A 22,148-nucleotide genomic window follows, 5' to 3' on the forward strand; every position below is an offset into this window, starting at 1 on the left:
GAGGTATGAAGTTGATGAATTTAGTATGCATTACCTTCTATCCCCATGATGTCTACTATGCAACTTTATTCTTGTAGACTCGTGATGGGCCTCCAAGCACAGAGTTTTGTAGGACAGTAGCAATTTTCCCTCAAGTGGATGACCTAAGGTTTATCAATCCGTGGGAGGCATAGGATGAAGATGGCCTCTCTCAAACAACACTACAACCAAATACAAGACATCTCTTGTGTCCCCAACACACCTAATACAATGGCAAATTGTATAGGTGCACTAGTTTGCCAAAGAGATGGTGATAAAAGTGTAATATGGATGGTAGAAATATATTTTTATAATCTTAATAAATAAAAACAGCAAGTTAGAAAATAGTAAACGGGCTCAAAATGGTATTGCAATGCTTGAAAGTGAGGCCTAGGGTCCTTATTTTCACTAGTGCAACCTCTCAACGGTGCTAATATAATTGGATCATATAACCACCCCTCAAAGTGCAATGAAGAATCACTCCAAAGCTCCTATCTAGCGGAGAACATAAGAATAAATTGTTTCTAGGCTACGAAACGACCTGAAAGCTGTTCTTTCCATTCGATCTATTCAAGAGTTCGTACTAAAATAACACAAAGTTGTTCTTTCCGTTCGATCTATCCTAGAGTTCATACTAAAATAACACCAAAGAAAATTCATATTCATAATACTCAATCCAACACAAAGAACTTCAAAGAGTGCCCCAAGATTTCTACCGGAGAAACAAAGACAAGAACATGCATCAACCCATATGCATAGATTACCCCAATGTCACCTCGAGAATCTGCAAGTTGAGTGCCAAAACATATATCAAGTGAATAAATACGATACCCCATTGTCACCATGAGTATTAAATTACAAGACATATATCAAGTGTTCTCAAATCCGTAAAAGTATTCAATCCTATAACAACGGAATCTCAAAGGGAAAAACTCAATTCATCACAACAAGATTGAGAGGGGAAAACACCATATGATCCAACTACATTAACAAAGCCCGCGATACATCAAGATCGTGCAATCTCAAGAACATGAGATAGGGAGAGAGAGAGAGAGATATTAAACACATAGCTACTGGTACAAACCCTCTGCCCCGAGGGTGGACTACTCCCTCCTCATCGTGGTGGCCGCCGGGATGATGAAGATGGCCACCGGAGATGATTCCCCCCTCCGGCAGGGTGCCGGAATAGGGTCTAGATTGATTTTCAGTGGCTATAGAGGCCTGCGGCAGCAAAACTTATGATCTAGGTTAACCCCGAGGGTTTTTGGAATATTTGGGAATTTATAGGGAGAAGAGTGGGTGCGGGAGGCCACCGAGGTGGGCACAACCCACCTGGGCACGTCTGGGCCTCCAGGCGCGCCCTGCAGGGTTGTGCTCCCTCAGGGCACCCCCAGGTGCTGCTCTGGCCCACTGGTGGTCTTCTGGTCCATAAAAAATCCACAAAAAGTTTTGCGGTGTTTGGACCCCGTTTGATATTGATTTCCTGCGATGTGAAAAACAAGGAAAAAAACAGCAACTGGCACTGGGTCAATAGGTTAGTCCCAAAAAAATGATATAGAGTTGCTACAAAATGATTGTAAAACATCCAAGAATGATAATATATTAGCATGAATACTTCATAAATTATAGATACGTTGGACACGTATCATCCCACATTTTGTTTTGTGTTTTTATTAGTCAAATAAAATAAAATGCCATGTTTTGTCTGTTTTTCTGAATTTCCCATGCAGTAAAAAATGACCCAAAAATAAAATTTCTCAGAATGCTTTGAAAATTTAATACGATTTTTTCTGAATATTTAAGAATTTTTGGCGCAAATAACATCAGAGGGGGTGCAGCAGGTGGGCACGACCCACCTGGGCGCGCTAGCACCTGCAGGCGCTCCCTGGTGGGTTGTGGTCCCCACGTGGCCCCCCTCACTTATCTCTTTAGCCCATGTCGCCACCTACCTCCAGAAGAAAATCACCATTGTTCTCTCTCTCTCTCTCTCTCTCTCTCTCGTGTTTTGGCTCTCAAACCCGCAGATTTACATCTCTTTGCTCGAAACTTCATTTCCGAAACTGTTTCGGGGTATTGTTGCTTGGTATGTGACTCCTTCCACTACAAAAAAGACACGTCCGTGACATTTTGGGCCAAATAAAAAAATTGCCATGCTTATGACACTTTTATGACGATAATTGTGACAAAACCCGGTATCATCATAGATGTGGTGGGCTCCTATTCTATGAAAAAAATCAGGACAAAAAATGGGCTTTTCATCCTGGCAGGCCGGAGATGCACCTGCATGACATTCTTTGGGCCATCCATGATGGAAAAAATCGTGGTAGAAGCGAGGGCGAGGAAAATTTCGGGGAGTTCCCGGCTACGGTGGGTGGTCGGGGCCGAAAGATGCACGGAGGTTTGCATGTTTCCCTCGTACACATACACGCGTGTGTGCGAGGCATTGCACTCAAACTGAACCCGAGCGAGGCATTGGGATCTAACTGAACCTGAGCGATTGCACTAGCTACGTTACTGAACCCCGATCGATCACTTGTTGTTAACTGAACCCGAGTGATTCCTTCGCTACTGCTGCTAACTAAAGCCTATCAAAGCTCCCTCTTGATAAACAGTTCCCGGTGGGGGTTCGATGAATAGTTCCTGGTGGGGGTTGGATGAACAAGATCCCGTGGTAGTAGAGGTCATTGCCGCTGGATGAACAGGACCCCAATCGAGGAGGCCGGTGGAGGGTGGTTGAACAGCACCCCGTGGAGGCTCCATGAATAGTAGCCGGTGGAGGGTTGATGAACAAGACCCCGTGGAGGCTCCGTGATCAGTAGCCGGTGGAGGGTTGATGAACAGGACCCCATGGAGGGCTGGTTGAACAGTAGCCGGTGGAGGCTGGATGAACAGGACCCTGTGGATGAAAGGTAGCTGGTGGAGGCTGGAGGAAGTCGATGGTGGATGAACAGTAGCAGGTGGAGGGTGGAGCGAGTGTCGGATGTGGGATTCCGGCAAACCCTTAAGGTTCGAACACCGGGGTGCGCGCGAAGTCTTTTCCTTCCACCGATCTACGCCCTAGCTCGCTAAGATCTCGCGGACGAACTCGACGAACTCGCAACACGGAAAGACACAAGATTTATACTGGTTCGGTCCACCGTTGTGGTGTAATACCCTACTCTAGTGTGGTGGTGGTGGATTGCCTCTTGGGCTGATGATGAACAATACAATGGGGAACAGCCTCCTGAGGTTGAGGTGCTCTTGTGCTTGGCTAACTTGTGTGGGTGAGAGTGATCCAAGATCTCCATGTCGTCCCCCCTGCCTATGGTGGTGGCTAGTACTACTTATAGAGGCCCTGGTCCTCTTCCCAAATCTTGAGCGGGAAGGGAGCCAACAATGGCTGGAAAATTTTAAGGGGGACAGCTAGTACAAGCTATCCTGACAAAAGTGGTCTTTGCCTGCCAAAGGCTCTGGTGGTGACGCCGTCTTGGGCTCCATGATGACCTCCGTCTTGCCGTCCTTCTGGTCTTGGTCTTCTTGCACCAAAATGGCAACCTTTGCCTGATGCCTCGGTACTCCTCGCCTTCACTAGTTCCCTTATCACCAAAGAGGAAACAAGGACGATGTGTGCACTGGCGCCCGCCTGGTGTCGATCATCATGGCTCACGTCACGAGAGCCTCGTGAGGTTCGCCTCGCCTTGATATCTCCGATCCTCATGAGCCTTCCTGACTAGGCCACTCCAGAGGAGGTCTTGTGTCATCCACGTCATGAGGCTTGGCCCCTCGCGAGGGTGTTGGATGCCTTGTTGATGAAGATGGGCTGTACGGCCTGCTGGCTTAGCCACTCAGCGGGCCGTAGGCAGGCAAGTCTGGGGACCCCCGTTCCCAAGACGCTGACAGTAGCCCCCGGGCCCAAGGTGCGCTCGGGCTTGGCTTCGCAGCGAAGCCAAGGGACAAGTACGGAGCACCACGGGCCCCAAAACCATGCGGCCTCGGTTGACGCGTGGCGGCTGATTGGACGTGGGCGTCTCCACTTCCCCACGCTGCCCTTGAATCCGCCTGGATAAATGCACCCACTTCTTACTCAGCTATTCTTCCTTCGCCGCGCCTAACTCTTCCAATCTCCCTGCTTCCTCGAGGCCCTGCTCCGTCCTCCCAATCTGATTGCTCTTCGCCTGCTTCTCCGCCATGGAGTCGAAACAAGCCGAGAAGGGGAAGAAACCTCTGTCCTCGCCAACTGCGCCTCCATCCTTCGAGCCGACGCTCGGCCGGCCCCGGGTTCTCAACGGCGAGGCCATGGATCAGGTGCGCCCCATGCTCGGCTCCAGTTTCAACGAGTGGGGAGCGACGGTAGCTTGGCTCGCGTCTCGCACTCGCATGGCTTGGGTAGTCACCGAGGTTCCGATCTTCATTAAGGCCCTCTGGGCTGGCCTGTTTCCTCCCTTCTCCGCTTTCTTCAACGCTGTGCTCGAGCACTATTAGATCCACATGCTCCATCTCGACCCTCAATCTATGACCCTTCTTTGCTGTCTTCGCCTTCTTATGCGAGGCCATGGTGGGCATCGCTCCTTCTGTGGCACTCTTCCGCCAATTCTTCACGCTGCATCTCTCCGGTCACCGCAGAGCTCGGGGTGCGTGGTCTTCCAGGCCGTGGATGTGACGGTAGGTGCGGGGATTGACTTCGATCTTCCTTCATCCATGAGCGAGTTCCGTACTCGATGGGTGTTTGTTGATGTCGGCGTCCTGGGAACAGGGGTCCCCAGACTTGCCTGCCTGCGGCCCGCGGCGTGGCTGAGCTAGCAGGCCGTACGGCCCATCATCACCAACAAAGCATCCAAGACCCTCGCGAGGGTCCAAGCCTCGCAAGGCGGATGACGCAAGACCTCCTCGGGAGTGGCCTAGCCAGGCAGGCTCACGAGGAGTGGAGATATCAAGACGGGGCAAACCTCATGAGACCCTCGTGACGTGAGCCATGACGCACGACACCAGGCGAAGAGTACCGAGGTATCAAGAAAAGGTGCAATATTGGTGCAACGAGACCAAGACCAGGACGATGGCAAGACGGAGGTCATCGTGGAGCCCAAGACGGCGTCACCACCAGAGCCTTTGGCCGGCGAAGACCACTTTTGTCAGAATAGCTTGTACTAGTTGTCCCCCTTCGAATTAGCCCGCCATTGTTAGCTCCCTTCTCGCTCAATATTTGGGAAGAGGACCAGGGCCTACATAAGTAGAGCTATCCACCATAGTAGAGGCATCTCATCTTAGCTTGATCCAACCCGATCGAGAGCCTACTCACAAGAACACCTCAACCTCAGGAGGCTGTTCTTTCCTTGTACTGTTCATCATCAGCCCTAGAGGCAATCCACCACCACCACACTGGAGTAGGGTATTACACCACAACGGTGGCCCAACCAGTATAAATCTTGTGTTTCCTGTGTTGCGAGTTCTTCGAGTTCGTCCGCGAGATCTTAGTGAGCTAGGGCGTCGATTGGTGGGAAGGAAAGACTTCGCGCGCACCCCAGTATTCGAACCTTAAGGGTTTGTCGGAATCCCACATCCGACATTTGGCGCGCCAGGTAGGGGTGCACCGGAGCTCCTCCTCCGCCGGTCGGCTCGTCGATGCTCCTAAGTGACGATGTCCGGCGACTCAAGGGCCGGCTCCGACCGCTGGGCAGCCTGGCCAGCCCAGGCAGCGCTGCCTGCCCATGAAGGTCTCGACCCCGCACTCCAGGCGGCATGGGCACCGCCAAACTCCGCCGGGCGCGGGCAGCATGGCCAGGCATCGTCCACCCTCACCCTACGGTAGGTACAGGCCGCCGCATGAGCGGTGAGCCACGCCGCAACAACGGCACCGTACTCATGACAGGAGCAAGCAAACATGCGGGCAGCGCTCACCGTGGCAAGGGAGCTGCTGCAGTGCAGATTGATGGAAAGCGGTCAGGACACACTGCTGGAGCGTGTTGCTGAGTTGCTGGATGCAGCAGCGTAAGGAGCACCACCCTTCTGCTATCGAGTTCCTCCCTAGGCCACCGCAGGGGCGCGCGACGAGCCTCCCCACATCCGCGCACCATCAACTATGCCCGGGGGCTTCATCAACATCAGCACGGCCAGCGGCGTAGGGGGCTCCAACTCCCCCATGCGGCACGTGGCGGGCACGGGCGCAAGCATCGCTCCCCACGGTCCCAGCCGGATGCCATGCAGTCATCCCTAGGGCGCCACCATGGGTCGAGCAACATGGAGCATGGGGCACCACGGCGAGGTGTTTGGGGTGATGGCCCCAGAAGCCTACATGCCCCGCATGATGGACCAAGGATACGCACCAGAGGACGACCCTGGCTCATTCATTGGAGAAGATTGGGGAGAGGGGGCGCTAGGAGTCGAGGCCTTCCAAGAACCAACGAAGAACCACAACGATCGCACTGACAACGACAACTACAGGGTACCGCTAATCTCTGAAAAACATGCTTATGCTAACCATGGGCTGCAGATGAATCAGGTGGCAGCATCGATCGACGACCCTGGCGTGGCGGCACCCATTCCAACAAGGGAAACACGTTGGGGGCCGCCGGGAGGGAGCCAAGAGCAAGGCCGCTCCCCAAGGCATGCGTAACCAAGGGACACCAAGAGGTAGGCCATCTGCCGGGGTGGCCTCCACAACCCTTCCCTCGGCAAAGGACACGTGGTCGCCAAGGGAACCGCTGGCGCCCCCTTTCCCTCCTTTGTGTCGTCCTGGTGACCGGCTGGCTCAACGGAGGTCGAGGGTTGCGCAAGGCGGGGCCCTCGACTGATGATATGAAGCAAGGCCAGTACCTCTGAAGAAGGCTCGGTGCCTGTGAAGCTCGCCGCCCGTGACACTCTCATGTAATAATGAGTTGGGGCTGTACACGCCCCGGAGTCTCAGGAGCGCCGGCCTCAGGCCCTGGGCTCCCTCCCATGCCTAGTGCCGGCACTTAGCTTCGCGCTGATGAGAAGACTTGAAGACCCGAAGACTAGACTAGGTGTCGGACGCGGCCTTTTGCTTTGGATCTCTCTTTTTGTGGCTTTGCTTTCTGGATCTGGACTTAAGTTGAAGCTGAATTTTTATCGATGCGCGCGGGGGGTGCCTTTTCTCGTTCAAGTCGTTTCTTGCCTTCTGGACCTCGTTTGGTTTGGGACTCTTGTCCATCGCCTTTTCCTCGCAAAGCTCCTCGCGAGCCGGACCGCGTAGAGCACACGCTCATTAAGCACGCGCTAGCACTATGCCTGGTGCTCACCTCTTACGGGGTCCCCTCAAATAGGGCGGTAAGCTCCGAAGGATTCTCAGGAACTCGTCGCCTCATGACCCAGCCCTAACCTAGCGCTTACTAAGGTAAACCGTGTCGGGAAACTCACCCCCAGCTTCATGAGCTCACAAGGACACATACCCACATCGCATAGGAAAGTAAAAATGCAATTTTCCTACACGAGGGGCTCCCCCTCTCAAAATGCTCTTACAAGTCTTCCAAGGGCCACGCCCGAGTTTTGCGTGCAGGATGAAACAACAGGCGAACATGGGATCAGCCAGAGATATCACTCGCTACATCACCCGCGGACGCGTCACTAGCGTCGTCATCACCTTCGCCAGAATCACCGCCGTCGTCGGTGACACCCCCATCACCATCATCGTCCACGTCGCCTTCATCCGTGATGACCACCACCGCGTCATCCTCTGAGGAGAAGGCCCTGACCAATGCGTCGACATGGTCCTCTACCCAATGCGCCAAGTCACCCCGGACGGCCGTGGGTATGGGGGCAATGGCGGCGTCGAAGTCGAAGTTGGGGTCGGCATTCAGAAGATGGCTGAAGACACGAGAGAAGGTGTGCTGAAGCAGGCCACGACCCCTCTCTTCCACAAACTGCCAAGCTCTGGCAGATTGAGCCTCCAGGCGCATCACCACCTCGGTGAAGAAGAGCAGGTGGCTGGCATAGTCGTTCGAGTGAGGTGCCGCGGCGTTCTCGCAGATGTAACCCAGGGCGGTGTTGGCCCTATTCTGAAGGTCTTGAAGCATTCGGGCATGCTCGCGCTCCAGCGTTCGGCGCTGGAGCACTTCCTCCCTATTTTGCCGAGCGACGGCCTCAGCATCGTCAACTCGTCTCCAGAGGGAAAGCAGCTCGGCGTGGGCGGAGGCCAAGTCCGCCTGCGCCGTAACCAGGGCGGCGGCTGTGGCCTCCGCACGCCTCTCGGGCTCGTCCAACCTGGGTCTGAGCGCGGCGGCCCTGCCCGCACCCTCTAGCCCGGCGAGCTGTAGCCTCAAGTCGTGCCTGCCCTCCAGATCTGCATGAACCTTGGCCACCCGGCGATCGATCTCCTCCTCGACTCCGGCCTCGTGGGCCCCGACGGCATCTTCTGCTTGGGCGACTTGACGCTCCCTCATCTCCAGTCGCTTGAGCTCGGGGCTGTGCTCCACGGCTTCCAGGGCCAGCTCCTCCTCGCGTTGTCGGACGTCCTCTTCCTCTGTAGGCGTCCCCCTCAGCGATGCAAGAGCGGCCTCGCGCACCTCCACCTGCTGCTCAAGGGAAGCGCTCCAGGCCTGAAGCTCCCACGCGTGCTCCTCCGCAGCCTCGCGGCGGCAATCGGCCTCGCGAGCTTCTTCCAAAGCTCGCGAGCGGTCTTCATTGGCAATCTTGAGAGACGCCTCCGCCTTCGCGTTCTCGAGGTCGCGCTGATAGCGGCCGAGGTTGATGGCCACTCGCAGCTTGCGCCGCTCCTCCACCAACCGAGGACCTTCAGCCTCAAGACGCGAGTAGACACCAGCAAGCTCTTCACCAAGGCGATTCATCGCTCCCATCGCCTCCTGGAAGAGCTCGTGGCGGACTACGTTGCGCCCGCGCTCGAGCTCGAACGCTCGACCCACCTCATCCTCCACCTCGGGGCTGTGGGTGGAGCATCAAGTGGAGCGCCACCCCCTGGTTGGGGGCTGGGGGCTGGCACGGTCCCAGGCGCCAGTCGACCCTCGCGAGGGGCCCGAACCAAACAAGGCCCACTGCTTGAAGAAGACCCTAGGATCGAGGCCAGCCAGCCGCCGACCGTAACCAGGGGAGGAGCCCTTGGCACGCCTGCTGCGCTCCGAGCAAGCCCGTGAAGAAAGGACAGCGAAGGCACAAGCTCGGGGCACCTTGATGACGGACCAACCCCCATGGTTGACCCCATGTCGTGGGCAGCGCCCGAGCCTGTAGCGCTGGAGCTTGGCGGGTGCGACGGGACGAGAGGGAGCTGCTTCTCGAGAGATTTCATGGCCTTAGCAGAAGGGTTCCTAAGGGGACAGTCATCAGGAAAGGAAGGCGGCACATAGAAGATCACCAAGACAAGGTACTTACTCGTCGACGGTGATGTACTTTCGTCGCTTCAATGGCCCAAAGATACTGCTGCTGCTCAGAGATCCCTTCCTCTTGCAGAGCTCCTCGAAGTCCACATAAAGGCGACCGAAGCACTGGACGTGACGGCCGGTGCATGGCGGAGCCGGAGGAGACTGAAGAGGGATGGTCTCAGGGGAGCCCGGCTGAGCCAAACAGCCCAGCTCCTTCCCACTGCGACCTCCCGAGGCTCCAGGACCTCAGCCTCGGGAGCAGCATGCCGCATCTCCTCGGCAACCGACGCCTTAGGAGGGGGGTCGCAGGCTCCCGAGGACGACGCCCCCGGATTGTTGGGGAACGTAGTAAATTCAAAAATTTCCTACGCACACACAAGATCATGGTGATTCATAGAAACAGAGGGGGAGAGTGTGTCCACATACCCTCGTAGACCGAAAGCGGAAGCGTTAGCACAACGCGGTTGATGTAGTCGTACGTCTTCACGATCCGACCGATCCAAGTACCAAACGCACGGCACCTCCGAGTTCAGCACACGTTCAACTCGATGACGTCCCACGAACTCTGATCTAGCAGAGCTTTACGAGAGAGTTCTGTCAGCACGGCGGCGTGATGCCGGTGATGATGTTGCTACCGACGCAGGGCTTCGCCTAAGCACCGCTACGATATGACCGAGGTGGAATATGGTGGAGGGGGGCACCGCACACGGCTAGGAGAGATCAACAGATCAACTTGTGTGTCTTGGGGTGCCCCCCTGCCCCTTTATATAAAGGATCAAGGGAGGAGGAGGCCGGCCCTAGGAGGGGCGCGCCAAGGGAGTAGGATTCCTACTCCTAGTAGGAGTAGGTTTCCTCCTTTCCTAGTCCAACTAGGAGAAGGGGGGAAACGAGGGGAGTGGAGAAGGAAGGGAGAGGGGGGCCGCGCCCCAAACCCCTTGTCCAATTCGGATTGTGCTTGGGAGGGGCGCACGCCACCTCCTGGCTGCTGCCTCTCCTTCCCACTAAGGCCCATTAAGGCCCAATACTACTTCCCCGTATTCCTGTAACTCCCCGGTACTCCAAAAAATACCTGAATCACTCGGAACCTTTCCGATGTTCGAATATAGTCGTCCAATATATCGATCTTTACGTCTCGACCATTTAGAGACTCCTCGTCATGTCCCCGATCTCATCCGGGACTTCGAACTACCTTCGGTACATCAAATCTCATAACTCATAATACAAATCATCATCGAAACTTTAAGCGTGCGGACCCTACGGGTTCGAGAACTATGTAGACACGACCGAGACATGTCTCCGGTCAATAACCAATAGCGGAACCTGGATGCTCATATTGGTTCCTACATATTCTACGAAGATCTTTATCGGTCAAACCGCATAACAACATACGTTGTTCCCTTTGTCATCGATATGTTACTTGCCCGAGATTCGATCGTCGGTATCTCAACACCTAGTTCAATCTCGTTACTGGCAAGTCTCTTTACTCGGTCCGTAACACATCATCCTGCAACTAACTCATTAGTTGCAATGCTTGCAAGGCTTAAGTGATGTGCATTACTGAGAGGGCCCAGAGATACCTCTCCAACAATCGGAGTGACAAATCCTAATCTTGAAATACGCCAACCCAACAAGTACCTTCGGAGACACCTGTAGAGCACCTTTATAATCACCTAGTTACGTTGTGACGTTTGGTAGCACACAAAGTGTTCCTCCGGTAAATGGGAGTTGCATAATCTCATAGTCATAGGAACATGTATAAGTCATGAAGAAAGCAATAGCAACAAACTAAATGATCCAGTGCTATGATAATGGAATGGGTCAAGTCAATCACATCATTCCCTAATGATGTGACCCTGTTAATCAAATGACAACTCATGTCTATGGCTAGGAAACTTAACCATCTTTGAATCAATGAGCTAGTCAAGTAGAGGCATACCAATGACACTCTTTTTGTCTATGTATTCACACATGTATTATGTTTCCGGTTAATACAATTCTAGCATAAATAATAAACTTTTATCATGAAATAAGGAAATAAATAATAACTTTATTATTCCCTCTAGGGCATATTTCCTTCAGTCTCCCACTTGCACTAGAGTCAATAATCTAGTTCACATCACCATGTGATTTAACATCAATAGTTCACATCACCATGTGATTAACACCCATAGTTCACGTCGTGATGTGACCAACACCCAAAGGGTTTACTAGAGTCAATAATCTAGTTCACATCGCTATGTGATTAATACCCAAAGAGTACTAAGGTGTGATCATGTTTTGCTTGTGAGGGAAGTTTAGTCAACGGGTCTGCCACATTCAGATCCGTATGTATTTTGCAAATTTCTATGTCAACAATGCTCTGCACGAAGCTACTCTGGCTAATTGCTCCCACTTTCAATATGTAAACAGATTGAGACTTTGAGTCATCTGGATCAGTGTCAAAACTTGCATCGACGTAACCCTTTACGACGAACCTTTTGTCACCTCCATAATCGAGAAACATATCCTTATTCCACTAAGGATAATTTTAACCAATGTCCAGTGATCTACTCCTAGATCACTATTGTACTCCCTTACCAAACTCAGGGCAGGGTATATAATAGGTGTGGTACACAGCATGGCATACTTTATAGAACCTATGGCTGAGGCATAGGGAATGACTTTCATTCTCTCTCTATCCTTTGCCGTGGTCGAGTTTTGAGTCTTACTCCACTTCACACCTTGTAACACAGGCAAGAACTCCTTCTTTGACTGTTCCATTTTGAACTACTTCAAATCTTGTCAAGGTAGGTACTCATTGAAAAACTTATCAAGCGTCTTGATCTATCTCTATATTTCTTGATGCTCAATATGTAAGCAGCTTCACCGAGGTCTTTCTTTGAAAAACTCCTTTCAAACATTCCTTTATGCTTTGCAGAATAATTCTACATTATCTCCGATCAATAATATGTCATTCACATATACTTATTAGAAATGTTGTAGTGCTCCCACTCACTTTCTTGTAAATACAGGCTTCACCGCAAGTCTGTATAAAACTATATGCTTTGATCAACTTATCAAAGCGTATATTCCAACTCTGAGATTCTTGCACTAGTCCATAGATGGATCGCTGGTGCTTGCATATTTTGTTAGTACATTTAGGATTGACAAAACCTTCTAGTTGCATCATATGCAATTCTTCTTTAATAAATCAATTAAGGATGCAGTTTTGTTTATCCATTTGTCAGATTTCATTAAATGCGGCAATTGCTAACATGATTCAGACAGACTTAAGCATAGATACGAGTGAGGAACTCTCATCATAGTCAACACCTTGAACTTGTCAAAAACCTTTTTGTGACAATTCTAGATTTGTAGATAGTAACACTACTATCAGCGTCTGTCTTTCTCTTGAAGATCCATTTAATCTCAATAGCTCGCCGATCATTGGGCAAGTCAATCAAAGTCCATACTTTGTTCTCATACATGGATCTCATCTTAGATTTCTTGGCCTCAAGCCATTTCATGGAATCTGGGCTCATTAGGCTCATCATGGTCAAGTAACATGACCTCCAGAACAGGATTACCGTACTACTCTGGTGCGGATCTCACTCTGGTTTACCTATGAGGTTCGGTAGTAACTTGATCTGAAGTTACGTGATCATCATCATTAGCTTCCTCACTAATTGGTGTAGTAGTCACAGGAACAGATTTCTGTGATGAACTACTTTCCAATAAGGGAGCAGGTACAGTTACCTCATCAAGTTCTACTTTCCTCCCACTCACTTCTTCCGAGAGGAACTCCTTCTCTAGAAAGGATCCATTCTCAACAATGAATATCTTGCCTTCGGATCTATGATAGAAGGTGTACCCAACATTTTCTTTTGGGTATCCTATGAAGACGCACTTCTCCGATTTGGGTTTGAGATTATCAGGTTGAAACTTTTTCACATAAGCATTGCAACCTCAAACATTAAGAAACAATAGATTAGGTTTCTTGCCAAACCATAGTTCATACGGTGTCGTCTCAATGGATTTAGATGGTGCCCTATTTAACGTGAATTTAGCTATCTCTAATGCATAACCCCAAAATGATAGTGGTAAGTCGGTAAGAGACATCATAGATCGCACCATATCTAATAAAGTACGGTTACGACGTTTGGACACACCATTACACTGTGGTGTTCCAGGTGGCGTGAGTAGTGAAACTATTTCACATTGTTTTAATTAAAGGCCAAACTCGTAACTCAAATATTTTACTTCTGCGATCATATCATAGAGACTTTATTTTTGTTATGATGATTCTCCACTTCACTCTGAAATTCTTTGAACTTTTCGAATGTTTCAGACTTGTGTTTCATCAAGTAGATATACTCATATCTGCTCAAATCATCTGTGAAGATCAGAAAATAATGATACTTGCCGCGAGCCTCAATATTCGTCGGACCACATACATCAGTATGTATGATTTCCAACAAATCTGTTGCTCGCTCCATTGTTCTGGAGAACGGAGTCTTAGTCATGTTGCCCATGAGGCATGGTTCGCAAGCATCAACTAATTCATAATCAAGTGATTCCAAAAGCCCATCAGCATGGATTTTCTTCATGCGCTTTACACCGATATGACCTAAACGGCAGTGCCACAAATAAGTTGCACTATCATTATTAACTTTGCATCTTTTGGCTTTAATATTATGAAAATGTGTATCACCACGATCGAGATCCAACAAACCATTTTCATTGGGTGTATGACCATAGAAGGTTTTATTCATGTAAACAGAACAACAATTATTCTCTAACTTACATGAATAACTGTATTGCAATAAACATGATCCAATCATATTTATGTTCAACGCAAACACTAAATAACATTTATTTTATGTTTAACACTAATCCCGAAAGTATAGGGAGTGTGCGATGATGATCATATCAATCTTGGAACCATTTCCAATACACGTCGTCACTTCACCCTTAACTAGTCTCTGTTCATTCTGCAACTCCCGTTTCGAGTTACTATTCTTAGCAACTGAACTAGTACCAAATACTGAGGGGTTGCTATAAACATTAGTAAAGTACACATCAATAACATGTATATCAAATATACCTATGTTCACTTTTCCATCCTTCTTATCCGCCAATTACTTGGGGTAGTTCCTCTACCAATGACCAGTCCCTTTGAAGTAGAAGCGCTCAGTTTCAGGCTTAGGTCCAGACTTGGGTTTTTCACTTGAGCAGCAACTTGTTTGCCGTTCTTCTTCAAGTTCCCCTTTCTTCCCTTTGTCCCTTTACTTGAAACTAGTGGTTTTGTTTACCATCAACACTTGATGCTTTTCTTGATTTCTACCTTCGTCGATTTCAGCATCACGAAGAGCTTGGGAATCGTTTCCGTTATCCCTTGCATATTATAGTTCATCATGAAGTTCTACTAACTTGGTGATGGTGACTAGAGAATTCTGCCAATCACTATTTTATCTGGAAGATTAACTCCCACTTGATTCAAGCGATTGTAGTACCCAGACAATCTGAGCACATGCTCAGTGCTTGAGCTATTCTCCTCCATCTTTTAGCTATAGAACATGTTGGAGATTTCATATCTCTCAACTTGGGTATTTACTTGAAATATTAACTTCAACTCCTGGAACATCTCATATAGTCCATGACGTTCAAAATGTCTTTGAAGTCCCGATTATAAGCCGTTTAAGCATGGTGCACTAAACTATCAAGTAGTCATCATATTGAGCTAGCCAAACGTTCATAACATCTGCATCTGCTCCTGCAATTGGTTTGTCACCTAGCGGTGCATCAAGGACATAATTCTTCTGTGCAGCAATGACGATAAACCTCAGATCACGGATCCAATCCGCAACCTTGCTACTAACATCTTTCAACTTAGTTTTCTCTAGCAACATATCAAAAATAAAATAGGGGAGCTAAACGCGAGCTTTTGATCTTCAACATAGATATGCTAATACTACCAGGACTAAGTTCATGATAAATTTAAGTTCAATTAATCATATTACTTAAGAACTCCCACTTAGATAGACATCCCTCTAATCCTCTAAGTGATCACGTGATCCATATCAAATAAACCATGTCCGATCATCACGTAAGATGGAGTAGTTTCAATGGTGAACATCACTATGTTGATCATATCTACTATTTCATTCACGCTCGACCTTTCGGTCTCTGTGTTCCGAGGCCATATATGTTATATGCTAGGCTCGTCAAGTTTAACCTGAGTATTCCACGTGTGCAACTGTTTTGCACCCGTTGTATTTGAACATAGAGCCTATCTCACCCGATCATCATGTGGTGTCTCAGCACGAAGAACTTTCGCAACGGTGCATACTCAGGGAGAACACTTGTACCTTGATAATTAGTGAGAGATCATCTTATAAAGCTACCGTCGAACTAAGCAAAATAAGATGTATAAAAGATAAACATCACATGCAATCAAAATATGTGACATGATATGGCCATCATCATCTTGTGCCTTTGATCTCCATCTCCAAAGCATCGTCATGATTTCCATCGTCACCGGCATGACACCATGATCTCCATCATCTTGATCTATATCAATGTGTCGTCACATGGTCATCTCGCCAACTATTGCTCTTGCAACTATTGCTATTGCATAGCGATAAAGTAAAGCAATTATTTGGCGCTTGCATCTTATGCAATAAATAGACAACCATAAGGCTTCTGCCAGTTGCCGATAACTTCAACAAAACATGATCATCTTATACAACAACTTATATCTCATCACGTCTTGACCATATCACATCACAACATGCCCTACAAAAACAAGTTAGATGTCCTCTACTTTGTTGTTGCAAGTTTTACGTGGCTGCTACGGGCTGAGCAGAACCGTTCTTACCTACGCATCAAAACCACAACGATAGTTTGTCAAGTTGGTGCTGTTTTAACCTTCGCAAGGACCGGGAGTAGCCACACTCGGTTCAACTAAAGTTGGAGAAACTAACACCCGCTAGTCGCCTGTGTGCATAGCACAGCGGTAAAACCAGTATCGCGTAAGCGTACGCGTAATGTCGGTCCGGGCCGCTTCATCCAACAAAACCGCCGAACCAAAGTGTGACATGCTGGTAAGCAGTATGATTTATATCGCCCACAACTCACTTGTGTTCTACTCGTGCATATTATATCAACGCATAAAACCTGGCTCGGATGCCACTGTTGGGGAACGTAGTAATTTCAAAAATTTCCTACGCACACACAAGATCATGGTGATGCATAGCAACGAAGGGGGAGAGTGTGTCCACGTACCCTTGTAGACCGAAAGCGGAAGCGTTAGCACAACGCCATTGATGTAGTCGTACGTTTTCACGATCCGACCGATCCAAGTATTGAACGCACGGCACCTCTGAGTTCAGCACACGTTCAGCTTGATGACGTCCCGCGAACTCCGATCCAGCAGAGCTTCACGGGAGAGTTCCGTCAGCACGACGGCATGATGACAGTGATGATGTTGCTACCGAAGCAGGGCTTCACCTAAGCACCGCTACGATATGACCGAGGTGGAATATGGTGGAGGGGGGCACCGCACACGGCTGGGAGAGATCAACAGATCAACTTGTGTGTCTTGGGGTGCTCCCCTGCCCCCGTATATAAAGGAGCAAGGGAGGAGGAGGCCGGCCCTAGGAGGGGTGCGCCAAGGGTGTAGGATTCCTACTCCTAGTAGGAGTAGGTTTCCTCCTTTTCTAGTCCAACTAGGAGAAGGGGGAAAGGAAGGGAGAGGGGGGCCGCGCCCCAATCCCCTTGTCCAATTCGGACTGGGCTTGGGAGGGGCGCACGCCACCTCCAGGCTGCTGCCTCTCCTTCCCACTAAGGCCCATTAAGGCCCAATACTACTTCCCCGTATTCCCGTAACTCCCCGGTACTCCGAAAAATACCTGAATCACTCGGAACCTTTCCGATGTCCGAATATAGTCGTCCAATATCGATATTTACGTCTCGACCATTTCGAGACTCCTCGTCATGTCCCCGATCTCATCCGGGACTCCGAACTACCTTCGGTACATCAAATCACATAACTCATAATACAAATCGTCACCGAAACTTAAAGCGTGCGGACCCTACGGGTTCGAGAACTATGTAGACATGACAGAGACATGTCTCCGGTCAATAAACAATAGCGGAACCTGGATGCTCATATTGGTTCCTACATATTCTACGAAGATCTTTATCAGTCAAACCGAATAACAACATACGTTGTTCCCTTTGTCATTGGTATGTTACTTTCCCGGGATTCGATCGTAGGTATCTCAATACCTAGTTCAATCTCGTTACCGGCAAGTCTCTTTACTCGTTCCGTAACACATCATCCCGCAACTAACTCATTAGTTGCAATGCTTGCAAGGCTTAAGTGATGTGCATTACCGAGAGGGCCCAGAGATACCTCTCCGACAATCGGAGTCACAAATCCTAATCTCGAGATACGCCAACCCAACAAGTACCTTCGGAGACACCTGTAGAGCACCTTTATAATCACCCACTTATGTTGTGACGTTTGGTAGCACACAAAGTGTTCCTTCGGTAAACGGGAGTTGCATAATCTCACAGTCATAGGAATATGTATAAGTCATGAAGAAAGCAATAGCAACAAACTAAATGATCCAATGCTATGCTAATGGAATGGGTCAAGTCAATCACATCATTCTCTAATGATGTGACCCCGTTAATCAAATGACAACTCATGTCTATGGCTAGGAAACTTAACCATCTTTGATTCAACGAGCTAGTCAAGTAGAGGCATACTAGTGACACTTTGTTTGTCTATGTATTCACACATGTATTATGTTTCCGGTTAATACAATTCTAGCATAAATAATAAACTTTTATCATGAAATAAGGGAATAAATAATAACTTTATTATTGCCTCTAGGGCATATTTCCTTCACGGATCGCCACACGACATGTGCTCCTCATCACCCGAGCCGCTGGCCCCCGTCGCGGCTCGCTCCCCTGCATCGTCACCTAGGGTGAGCCCGGCACTGGCAGCGAAGAAGGGGGCCATGATGACGGGGTTCTCACGAGGCCCCACCAAGCCGACTGGGCGCAGCCCCCACTCATCAAAGGAAGGCATGTTCGCGACAAATGTGGCTTTTTTCTCGTAGCGGTACAACATGTAGTTGTTCCTGGGCATCTTGTCTGGCAGAGGGACGCCTAACAGGACCTTGAGCACAGTCTGCCGCGCGGCGAGAGGAAGCCCCTCCTCCTGAAACATCATAATGTCCTGGCTGCTGAGCAAGTCCCACCTCGGGCGAGAGTGGCGTTGGAGAGGAGCAACTCGACGCCTGATAAACTCCCTCACCACCATGGGCGCAGTCATGCCAAGGTCCTTCAACCACCTCAGCCTGGCCCAGACCGGGGCAAGGCAGGGGCTCGTGAGCTTCTGATGACCCCAGCCGGAGTTTGAAATAGCAGGCACCACCGGAGCTTGGAGCAGAGGGTTGAGCACGCCAGCCTCAACAAACACCCAACATGTATGGGACTCGCTCGTGGATGAAGGGAGCTTGAAGTCGATCCCCATGCCTGCTGTTGCAGCCACGGCCTAGAAACCCATGCACCCTGAGTTCTGCCGGGGACCGGTGAGATGCAACGAGAAGAAGTGGAGGAAGAGTGCCACGGAGGGGGTGATGCCCACCATGGCCTCGCACACGAAGGCAAAGATGGCGAGAAGGGTCACAGCCTAAGGATCGAGATGGAGCATGTGGATCGGATAGTGCTCGAGCACCACGTTGAAGAAGGCGGAGAAGGGAGGAAGCAGGCCAGCCCAGAGGGCATCAATGAAGATCGGGACCTCGGTAACTGCCCGAGCCATGCTGCTGCAGGACATGGGCCAAGCTGGTGTCTCTCCCCACTCATTGAAACTAGAGGCAAGCATGGGGCGCACCTTGTCCATGGCCTCGTCGTTGAGCACCCGAGGCCGGCCGAGCGCCGGCTCGAAGGATGGAGGCGCAGCCAGCGAGGACAGAGGTTTCTTCCCCTTCTTTGTTTACTTCGGCGCCATGGCGGTGAAGCGGGCGGAGCACGGGTCGGACTAGGAAGGTGGAGTAGGGCGTCGAGGCACCAGGGAGGTTGGAAGAGCCGGGCGTGGCGGAAGAAGAATAACTATGTAAGAGGCGGGGCCGCTGTAATGCCCTCGATGCGGCTATATCTCCCACGTGTCGAAGCACGACTTAGAGGCATAACCGCATTGAAAGCAATGTCGCAAGTGAGGTAATCTTCACACAACCCATGTAATACATAAGGGAAAGAGATACATAGATGGCTTACAATCGCCACTTCACACAATTACAGGAATAAAGCATTATATCAACCAGATACAATCAAGGTCCGACTATGGAAACCAAAATAAAAGAAGACTACCCCAAATGCTACACAGATCCCCGATCGTCCCGATTGGGCTCCACTACTGATCAACTGGAAACGGAACAACACAAAGAACGAGATCTTCATCGAGCTCCTCCTTGAGCTTGGTTGCGTCATCCGCACGGTTCAACGACACCTGCAAACTGGTTTTGGAAGTAATCTGTGAGCCACAGGGACTCAGCAATCTCACACCCTCGCGATCAAGACTATTTAAGCTTATGGGTAAGGTAAAAGGTATGAGGTGGAGCTGCAGCAAGCGACTAGCATATATGGTGGCTAAACATACGCAAATGAGAGCGAGAAGAGAAGGCAAAAGCACGGTCGAACAACTATGACCAAGAAGTGGTCCTAGAACAACCTACGTCAAGCATAACTCCAACACTGTGTTCACTTCCCGGACCCCGCCGAGAAGAGACCATAATGTTTACGCACGCGGTTGATGTATTTTAGTTAAGGTCAACTTCAGGTTTTCTACAACCGGACATTAACAAATTCCCATCTGCCCATAACCGCGGGCACAGCTTTCAAAAGTTCAAAATCCTGCAGGGGTGTCCCAACTTAGCCCATCACAAGCTCTCACGGTCAACGAAGGATATTCCTTCTAGCGGGAAGACCCAATCAGACTCGGAATCCTGGTTACAAGACATTTCGACAATGGTAAAACAAGACCAGCAAAGCCACCCGAATGTGCCGACAAATCCAGATAGGAGCTGCACATATCTCGTTCTTAGGGCACATCGGATTGTCCAAACTTCCGGTAGGCCAGCTCAGAGTTGCCCCTGGTGGCCACCGGCGGCTGACAAGGTGGACCAACACTCAGAGGAGCACTGGCCCGGGGGGGTTAAAATAATGATGACCCTCGAGAGCGCGACTCCCAAGGGAAAAGAAAAGGCTAGGTGGCGAATGGTAAAACCAAGGTTGGGCCTTGCTGGAGGAGTTTTATTCAAAGCAAACTGTCAAGGGGTTCCCATTATAACCCAACCGCGTAAGGAACGCAAAATCCGGGAACATAACACCGATATGACGGAAACTAGGGCGGCAAGAGTGGAACAAAACACCAGGCATAAGGCCGAGCCTTCCACCCTTTACCAAGTATATACATGCATTAATTAAATAAGAGATATTGTGATATCCCAACATATAAACATGTTCCAACAAGGAACAACATAACCATGCACCAACAAGGTACAAACTTCATCTTCATCTGCAACTAACAACGCTATAAGAGGGCTGAGCAAAGCGGTAACATAGCCAAACAACGGTTTGCTAGGACAAGGTGGGTTAGAGGCTTGGTTCACAATATGGGAGGCATGATAAGTAAGTGGTAGGTATCGCAGCATAGGCATAGCAAAAGAGCGAGCAACTAAGCAAGCAAAGATAGAAGTGATTTCGAGGGTATGGTCATCTTGCCTGAAATCCCGCAAGGAAGAAGAACGAGTCCATGAAGAAGATAAACGGACGTAGTCGAATGGATCCTCACACACACAACGTTATCGGAACCAACCCGAAGAAGCAACACCGGAAAGAAGCAAACAACATAGTAGACAACCAACACATCAACATGGCATGATGCACAATCGAGTATGATGCATGTCTGGTTTAATGAAGCATGGCATGGCAAAGTGCACAATCAATACTACAAATTAAGTGGAGCTCATTATGCAACGGAGTTACATATTGAAGAAAACACCACATGACTTATTTAGTTCTCTCTCGTTTATGTACCAAACAAGATTAAATGTTGTTAGCATGGCAAGAGGGTGAAGCAAATGAAAACTACCTAACTAGGCAAGTTTAAATGAGGCCTGAACAACAAGCAACAAGTCCGGAAAAATCCTCATGTGCATATTTTGGTTGTGGTACTAATCTGCCCTAAACACAATTTTAGATTTATTAAACATGCAAAGTAAATCCACCATGTTAAACTAGGCAAAATTCTACCCCATTTACATATAAAGTTTGTTAGGTTTGGAGCTACGGTTATTTAGTTATGAAATAAATCATTTTAGCAAGTTAATTAAGCAAGTTTAAACAAACAACAATTTAATCATTTTAAACATAGATGAAAGTTGCAAATTATTAATCTACACAAAATTCTAAGCAAGTTTCATATATTTAGTTTTTACATGTGATGCATGGTTGTTGAGTTTTAATATGCATGGAGCTTGGGGGGTTTTTTGTAAAACTGTAGTCTCCGGCTAAATACTAAAACGTTCAGAACTGGAAAAAAACGATGCGGGCCGAAACTAGCCGGGCCAAAGTGCTTAGAGGGGCGGCCGCTCACATTGGGCCATAGGCCTTGCAGGAAGAGTGCAGGCCACGCGAGTAGCGAGGCCGCTCGGTCCAAAATGGAGGGAGTCAATGCGGGCACGGCTCGCTCGTCTTCAATGCAGAGGAAGCAGGGGCGCGGCGGCTGGGAGCAGAACTCCGGTGAGCGGGGCAAACGGGCGGCGA

Source organism: Triticum urartu, chromosome 5A (assembly GCF_056163025.1).
Source record: "Triticum urartu cultivar PI428250 chromosome 5A, HENAU_Tu73, whole genome shotgun sequence".
NCBI classification, from domain to species: Eukaryota; Viridiplantae; Streptophyta; class Magnoliopsida; order Poales; family Poaceae; genus Triticum; species Triticum urartu.